We start from the raw sequence: 7,877 nt of genomic DNA, 5'->3' as shown, positions 1-7,877 counted from the left end.
GGGCAGACTTTATGTACATGTTGGGTTTTTTTAGGCGCTGCATCATGGGGCCTGATGGAAGCAGGAGACAGCCCTGCTTTTCCAAGGTTTAAAAGTGAAGATCTACTGTAACTGAAGAGTACAAATTGAATAAAGACATTACTAATTTACTAGTCAGAGTTCTGGTTATCTTAATTTCATGCTTGCTTGTAGGCAGTGGCTGAAATGTGACCTGAGATTGATATTCATTTGAGTGAAACAAATGCGCACATGGTAGGCGGGCTGACACTGAAAAAACTATCCTGGAACTTGGTCTGAAAAGCACACTATTGGAGTATGCAATAACACCCCAGTGTTCATCAAAGGGTGCATCTACACTGTAGAAATAATGCAGTTTGCCATAGTGCCACTCTATAGAATCCTAGATTTTTTAGTTGTCTCCCCTTTTTTTTAAGTGGATGGATTTATGGCTTGGAGTGCAGCCTCTGAGGTCCTATGGAAGGTCAATGGGCCTCTTGGATCATAGTAGTTTCCCATTCCAGTATAGGATTTTTCATCACTCAACTTTGCCAGCTTAAACATGGGGGCACTCTCATGTCAGGGGGCTAGTGACTGTTTCCCCGGTTTTGGTCTTTTTATCAAGAGTTATCAAAGCCTGTGGGATGTAGTAGTTTGAGTGTGAAACTATGACTTTGGAGACCTGAATTCTAATCCTTGCTCACCCATGGAAACCCACTGGGTGACCCTGGCCAAGTCACACTCACTTAGCCTCAGAAGAAGACAATGGCAAATCCTCTCTGAGCAAATCTTGCCCCCCCAAAAAATAAATATCCCTGTGATAGTTTTGCCTTAGGGTTGCCGGAAATCAGAAACAACTTGAAGGTGTGTAACATCAATGCCAAGAATGCAGTTGCTTTTGCCCACACTGTCTTCTGTCCACACTGTCAATAATAATAATAATAATAATAATAATAATAATAATAATAATAATAATTATTATTATTATTATTATTATTATTATTTATTTATATCCCGCCTCTGCAATTGGATCGAGGCACCTTGCAACATTAAAACAATGTTAAAATACATTAAAATAACAAATGATGAATATCATCTGTCAGGACTGCACTGATTGTGTCTTTTTGCATGGCAGAGGGTTGGACTGGATGGCCCTTGGGGTCTCCTCCAGTCATATGATTCTGCTGCTGTTGCTTACTAGAGGAGAATGGAAAGAGAATGAAAGAATTCAGGCCATGAAAGAGAAGAGAAATGAGGGTGCATTCATAGGATGGAATGGACCCTATTTTTCCTTCCCTTTCGAGCCTAAACTAATGGTCTGAATTGCCTCGCTCTTCCCTCCCTTTCCCTTTGGTAAGATGCAACAGCAGAAAACCTTCACAGGACTTGAAAGGTTCTGGGGGAAGGTTTTGGATGGAGCATAGGAGCAAGAGTTCTCTCTCTCTCTCTCTCTCTCACACACACACATACACACACACACACACTCACACACACAGACACACACACACACAGAGGCCAAAAAGGTTATATAAGCATATAAGCGGAAGTTATGCACATGCATGTCACTACCAGGACACTGGCTGGGAATTCTTTTCCTTTTCACCTTTTCCAAAGCAGTCTTTTCATCTGTGGATTCAAAAGATGCCCCTAAAATTTTTGCGAAGAAAGAGACTTCTCTGTTGCTATGCAAATTTCCCTCTCTGGGGAGGCTGGTGATATATTCTTCTGTCTCCCATCTGTGCTGTAAAAGGAACAGATCATGGCTTTATGGGGTGGCAGAGTAAAAGAATCAGAAGTGACAAAGCTGTTGGAGCTTATGGAAAGAGTTGTTGGCTTACAGAACAAGGATGCTATCCTTGAACCCAGGCTAGTGACCCATGGTGCATCTACACTGTAGAAATAATGCCATTTGACACCACTTTAAGTGCTGTAGAGGGACATGGTGGCTTACTGGTTAAGGCTCTGACTCTGACGACTGCAAAGTCAACAGGTTGGCAGTTGAAGACCCAAGTGCCACGTGACAGAGAGCTCCCATCACTAACCCCAGCTTCTGCCAACCTAGCAGTTTGAAAGCATGGACAAGTGCAAATAGATAAATAGGTGCCACTTTGGTGGGAAGGTAACATCGCTCCATGCAGTCATGCTGGCCACATAGCCACAGAGTCATCTTTGACAACGTTGGCTCCCTCAGTTTAGTAATGGAGATTACAGGCCTTACAGGATTACAGTCAGACAGCAATAGACAAACTTGTCAAAGGGGGAATCTTTACCTTTACTTTTATGTGCTGTAGCTCCATCCTATAGAATCCTCAGATTTGTTTTACAAGGTCTTTGGACTTCTCTGCCAAAGACTGCTGGTGCTTCACCAAACTACAAATCCCAGGACTGTGTAGAATAAAGACATGGCAGCATTCCTTGGCAGAGAAGGCTGAAGGCCTTCTAAAATTGCACATTCCGGGACTCCATAATGTTGTAAGGTGCCTCGATCCAATTGCAGAGGCGGGATATGAGTGCCAAATTATATTATTTCTACAGTGTAGAAGCACCCCAAGCCTCTTTTAAACAGCACTTGAGGTGGCGTCAAGCTGTGATGTTACTATTGTGTAGCTGTAGCCTCAGCTCCACCATGAGTTCTAAAGAGGTTTAAAGCACAGAACATCAGAATGTATCTTTCCCAGTCTAGATAAATGTGCAGATAGTATATGGAGGGAGTAGAGAGACAGGAAATGCTGAGCCTAATGGGCTTATCTGGGTGAGATGACTTGGCGTTGGACAACCATTCCTTTTCAAAAGAGCACACAGAAAAGAACTGGTAAGAATAGTGTTCTTCTGCTGTGATTACTCCAGCAAGTTTCCCAGCATGCGAAAACACATGTGAAAGGGAGTCTACAAGTTGAACATGAGTCAACAGTGTGATGTGGCAGCTAAACGGGCTGGTGCGACTCTAGGGTAGATCAATAGTGTCTAGATCAAGAGACGCCATAGTGCCACTCTATACCGCTTTGGTCAGACCTCACCTGGAAGACTGTGCCCAGTTCTGGCCATCACAGTTCAAAAAGGACATTGAGAAACTGGAGCAAGTCCAGAGAAGGGCGACTAAAATGATGAAGGGTTGGAAACCATGCTTTATGAAGAGTTGGGTATGTTTAGCCTAGAGAAGAGAAGGTTAAGAGGTGCTATGATAGCCCTTTTTAAGTATTTGAAGGGGTGTCATATGGAGGATGACACAAGCTTGTTTTCTGCTGCTCTGGAGAATAAGAACTTGATCAATGGATGCAAGCTACAGGAAAAGAGATTCCACCTCAACATTAGGAGGAACTTGCTGACGGTAAGGGCTGTTTGACAGTGGAACACACTGCTTTGGAGAGTGATGCAGACTCCTTCTTTGGAAGTGTTAAACAGAGGCTGGATGGCCATTTGTTGGGGATGCTTTGATTGTGAGTTCCTGCATGGCCCTTATGGTTCATTCCAACTCTAGGATTCTATGATTCTACATCAGGAGAGATATAGAGGAAAGGATAGCCCATCTCCTGCTATGTCTTCTGCAGGAGGTGCAGAATATACAACATGATGTGACATGGCAGCAAAAATCCCAATATAATCCTAGGCTGCATCAATAGAAGTATAGTATCTTGATCAAGGGAAGTATCCATGACAGTCTATTCTGCTTTGGTCAGGACAGCAGACTGGTGTGATAAAGTCCACAGAGAATTAGCCTGATGGGTAGCTTTAACAAAACCATTATTCTGACTCAAGTCTAATGGAGGCAGCAAAGGGAGTGGTTAAACTTGTGGGATTTCTTCCAAAAGCAATGTCCCAAGGATCTCTCTGGGACATCATCCTGGTCTCTGGGCTTGCTAGAAGCAAGGAAAGGTTACATTTTCTTTGACAGATGCTAGAACCAAATCACATCTATTTTTGAACAGATCTCTAACGCCGTTGCTTTTCTGGGACGACAGCCAAAAGGTAAATGTTTGAAAAGCAAATCAAACAAATGCGCACAGCTTTAACTGGGAAGCAGAATAATCTAACTACGTTCAAAGAAAACAACAGCAACATGTTCTTCACGCCATCCTGAAGGCAATTCAAGAAACTTCTCTTCCTCAAAATCTTGGATCCACATGGCTGGTTTTTTAAAGTTACATATGTTTGTTTATCAGGTTACATAAAAAATCATCTGTTTCCCTCTGAGGCCTTACTCCCCAAGTGTCAGAACATATGTTTTTCTGCCTCAGCAAGCTGTAATGTCAACCTAAAACAAACCATCATGGAAAGAAGCAATATTTTGAGAAAGGCACATCTGGTAGTTTGACCAGAAGGTGGACCTTCTATCTCTCTTCCAAGGAAATGTATTTCCTTCTTCACCCAAAAGAACACAATGGTCAAGATCTGGTTTGCTAGTGGCGTGGTGTAAAATTAGGATTGGAATCCTGTTGGTGACATGCACACATAAATTTGCCTACAAAATGGTCAGCTAGCAACCTGTTAGTGACAAATGTCAGCGTGGAGAAGTGGTTTGAGTGTTGGACTAAGACTCTGAAGACCAGGGTTCAATTCTCAGCTTGGTCATGAAACCTATTGGGCGACCTTGGTCAAGTCACACACTCTCAGCCTCAGCGGAAGTCAATGGCAAACCTCCTCTGAACAAATCTCACCAAGGAAACCCTATGATAGGTTTACCTGAGGGTTACCATAAATCAGAAATTACTTGAAGGCACATAACAATAATATACCCTTTCATGGTCCTTATGGAGGATCAAATTCACTACCTCCTTCATGCAATGACCCCATCCCCTTAAAGACTCACTGCTTCTCTGCAGAGGCCCCTCTTCATGATGCATTATTAATATTATTACTATTATTATTAGTTTTTTTGTAGGTTTTTCAGGTTAGGAAGAGTTTATTCCTGATGTTTCACCAGCTATTGTGGATGGCATCTTTCTGAAGAGGTCAGCCACAGCTGCTGGCAAGAGGTCAGGAATAAACTCTTCCAGAACACAGCCACATAGCTCGAAAACCCCACAAAATCATGAAAACCTTCAACTTCAGATTGTTGTTGTTGTTGTTATTTATTGTATCAATATCCCGCTCTTTAGAAATGCTCTCGGAGCAGCTTACAAATTCTTAATTAGACACTTCCCTGCCTTATTTAGTGGCAGGTGACAGGTGTCAGAGAAGCATCTTTGTCCCTCTAGTGAAATGCAGAATAACAAAGGCATCCTCCAGGATGTCCTAGTTTATCCTCTGGACATCCTGGAGGATGATGGGCCTTATCACAGCAGGGTCATAAGACACCACAGTCACATTATTGTAGGAAATGAAAACATACTGGGTTGGGGACAGTAATTGTTGCACAACTCTTACAAATTGCCACAGTGCTGCTTTGGTCCCGGCCAGCCCTGCCTCCCTGCCCTATGCCCTTTGCCAGAGGAGTCACTGGGGGGTTCAGGGGATATGGACCACACCAGGTGACCAGGGGATATGGGGATATGGGGGTGACAACACTGGTCCCCAAACAGCTGCCTTTTGGCAGAAATGAGCTGAAGAAATGGTGTGAGTGGGTGAGGTTTAGTGGGAAGAGAAAGGAGAGGCCTCAGGTTTTTAAAAGAAAATTACATTTTAAATTTAAGAAAATAAAAAAAATTAAATTTTCACATCTTACCAAATTTTTACTCTAACCACATGAGACAATGCACATGTAAATACATTTAAGCTGTGCATGTGATGTCATAATTTAAAGGCATCATTTTAATTTTGCTAGTTGCTTGTGGCACAACTATTGCCATTACATGCAGCGATATACGGGAATTACGGTTTTACGTTTCAGAGCCTTTACACAAATCTCCACTCCTCACCAAGGTCCACAGTTATGGAATCTCTTAGACAATGCAACTCTGCTTGCAATGATACTATCCTTGCACAACCTCTGTGGAAGCACAACTGCTTGAATAATGGCATTTAAACCAGGGTAAAGCCACACCACAATTCTAGTCCTCCTGTTTTGCAAAAACAAACATAGAGACTAAAGACTGGGGCATCAATAGGAGAGAGACTGAAAACAGAGTAACAAATATAGCAATGCTCTCAAGGTGTATGGCGGCAAATCTAAGATAGTCTCCAAAAGCACAGGATGCCGCAACTTTGCTAAAGCTGAGCAGCTCTAGATCAGGTCACAGAGAGGATGGGAGACCATGTGGGAACTCTAAGATGGATGCTTCCTTAGCTCACGCAATGAAATACAAAAGTGATTAATTTCTTTGGCAGATGTCTGTGCTGCAGCAACTTTTGGCATTCTGAGAGCTGTTCTGAATGCCTTGTCTCAAGAAGACCTGTCATCGGAGATGGAAGAAGACAGAGAAAATAGAAACATAAAGAAAGGAATGGGTTTTCAGCTTTGGAGGGGAGGGATCAGATAACTTGGAAGGAAGTGTAACTTTCTTGGAGTTACAAAATTATGCAGTGATGGCTGCTGGGTTTCATATCAGTGAGGTGCTGAATCCGCACTGCGTTCTAGTTGGAATTTTAAAGGAGCTGTCTAAGCTGGAAAACCTATTTAGGAGATAAGGTTCAGAATCTTAAGCTGCATCCACACTGCAGAAATAATTCACTTTGACACCACTTTAACTGCCATGGTGCAATGCTATCGAATTCTGGGAACTGTAGTTTTGTGAGACATTTTAGCCTTCTCTGTCACAGACCTCTGGTGCCACAACAAACTACAATTCCAAGAATTCTATAGCACTGAACCATGAAAGTTAAAGTGGTATTAAACTGGATTATTCCTGCAATGTGGGTGCAGCCTTGGATAGCTCCATCAAACTAAAACTTAGAGCTGACATGGAAGGGTGAAATTATGGATGTCTTTCTCTCTTAATAACAATGTACCAGAACTCAAGAACACCCAGTGAACTGGCTAGCATTAGACTCTAAGCAAACAAAAGTGTTTCTTCACACAAAATGTAATTAGATTAAAGGATTTACTGTGACGGCACAGTATGAGATTAGCTAGATCTTGTTCTGCTAGATTGTTTTTTTTTTTTAAAGATAGAAGAAATTCATGGTGAACTGGTCTTTCGATAGCTATAAAGAAGTTGGGCACTATGTCAGAAACAGGGATTGGCAACAGTACTAGACCTTGGGAAACTTATTGTTTGGACTGCAAATCCCAGAATTCCCTCCACCAGCATGGCTACTATGGGGATTTTGATAGCTGTTGTCCAAAGAGTAACTTTCCAAAGTGGTGCTGATCTATAGGGCCTCCTGTATTCCTCGCCCTGGAGATCTCCACTCTGAAGATGCATGGGCAACTGGGTCTAACTTCCCATTCATTTCCTACAATGTCACTGAGATGGCACTGATCTGAGACCGTAGAAGAAATTAAAAATGGTGACTAGGTAGGTCCAGTTGCCCAGGACTATTTGGGGCAGGGATGAAAATCATGAGGACTATCTGTTACACTTCCTCTGCCGACAGATGAGAGGGACCAATTGACGAATAAATGGACACTTGCCCCATTTGTGATTCTGCTCTACTGGACCATGTTAACATCTTCCCCTTAGCCAAACAGAAGGAATTCGACAGAAATTTCTGGTTGTCAAGAAACAATATAATGTCCCAGCTACTGGATATGCAATTTGACATTGCTTTAACCACCATGGCTCAAGGCTATGGAATACTGGGATTTGTAGTCCTGTGAGATATTTAGCCTTCATTGCCAGAGAGCTTTGGTGCTACAACGAACTACAAGTCCCCGGGATTCCAGATAGGATGGAACCATGACAGTTAAAGCAGATTCAAATGGCATTACTTTTGCAGTGTAGATGCAGCCCCAGTTTAGCAGGCATGGTCCCAGTTAATCCTCTGCTGTCCCACTTTCTCAG

This window comes from Sceloporus undulatus, chromosome 5 (assembly GCF_019175285.1).
Source record: "Sceloporus undulatus isolate JIND9_A2432 ecotype Alabama chromosome 5, SceUnd_v1.1, whole genome shotgun sequence".
NCBI lineage: Eukaryota > Metazoa > Chordata > Lepidosauria > Squamata > Phrynosomatidae > Sceloporus > Sceloporus undulatus.
Note: the sequence above shows the minus strand (reverse complement) of the source record.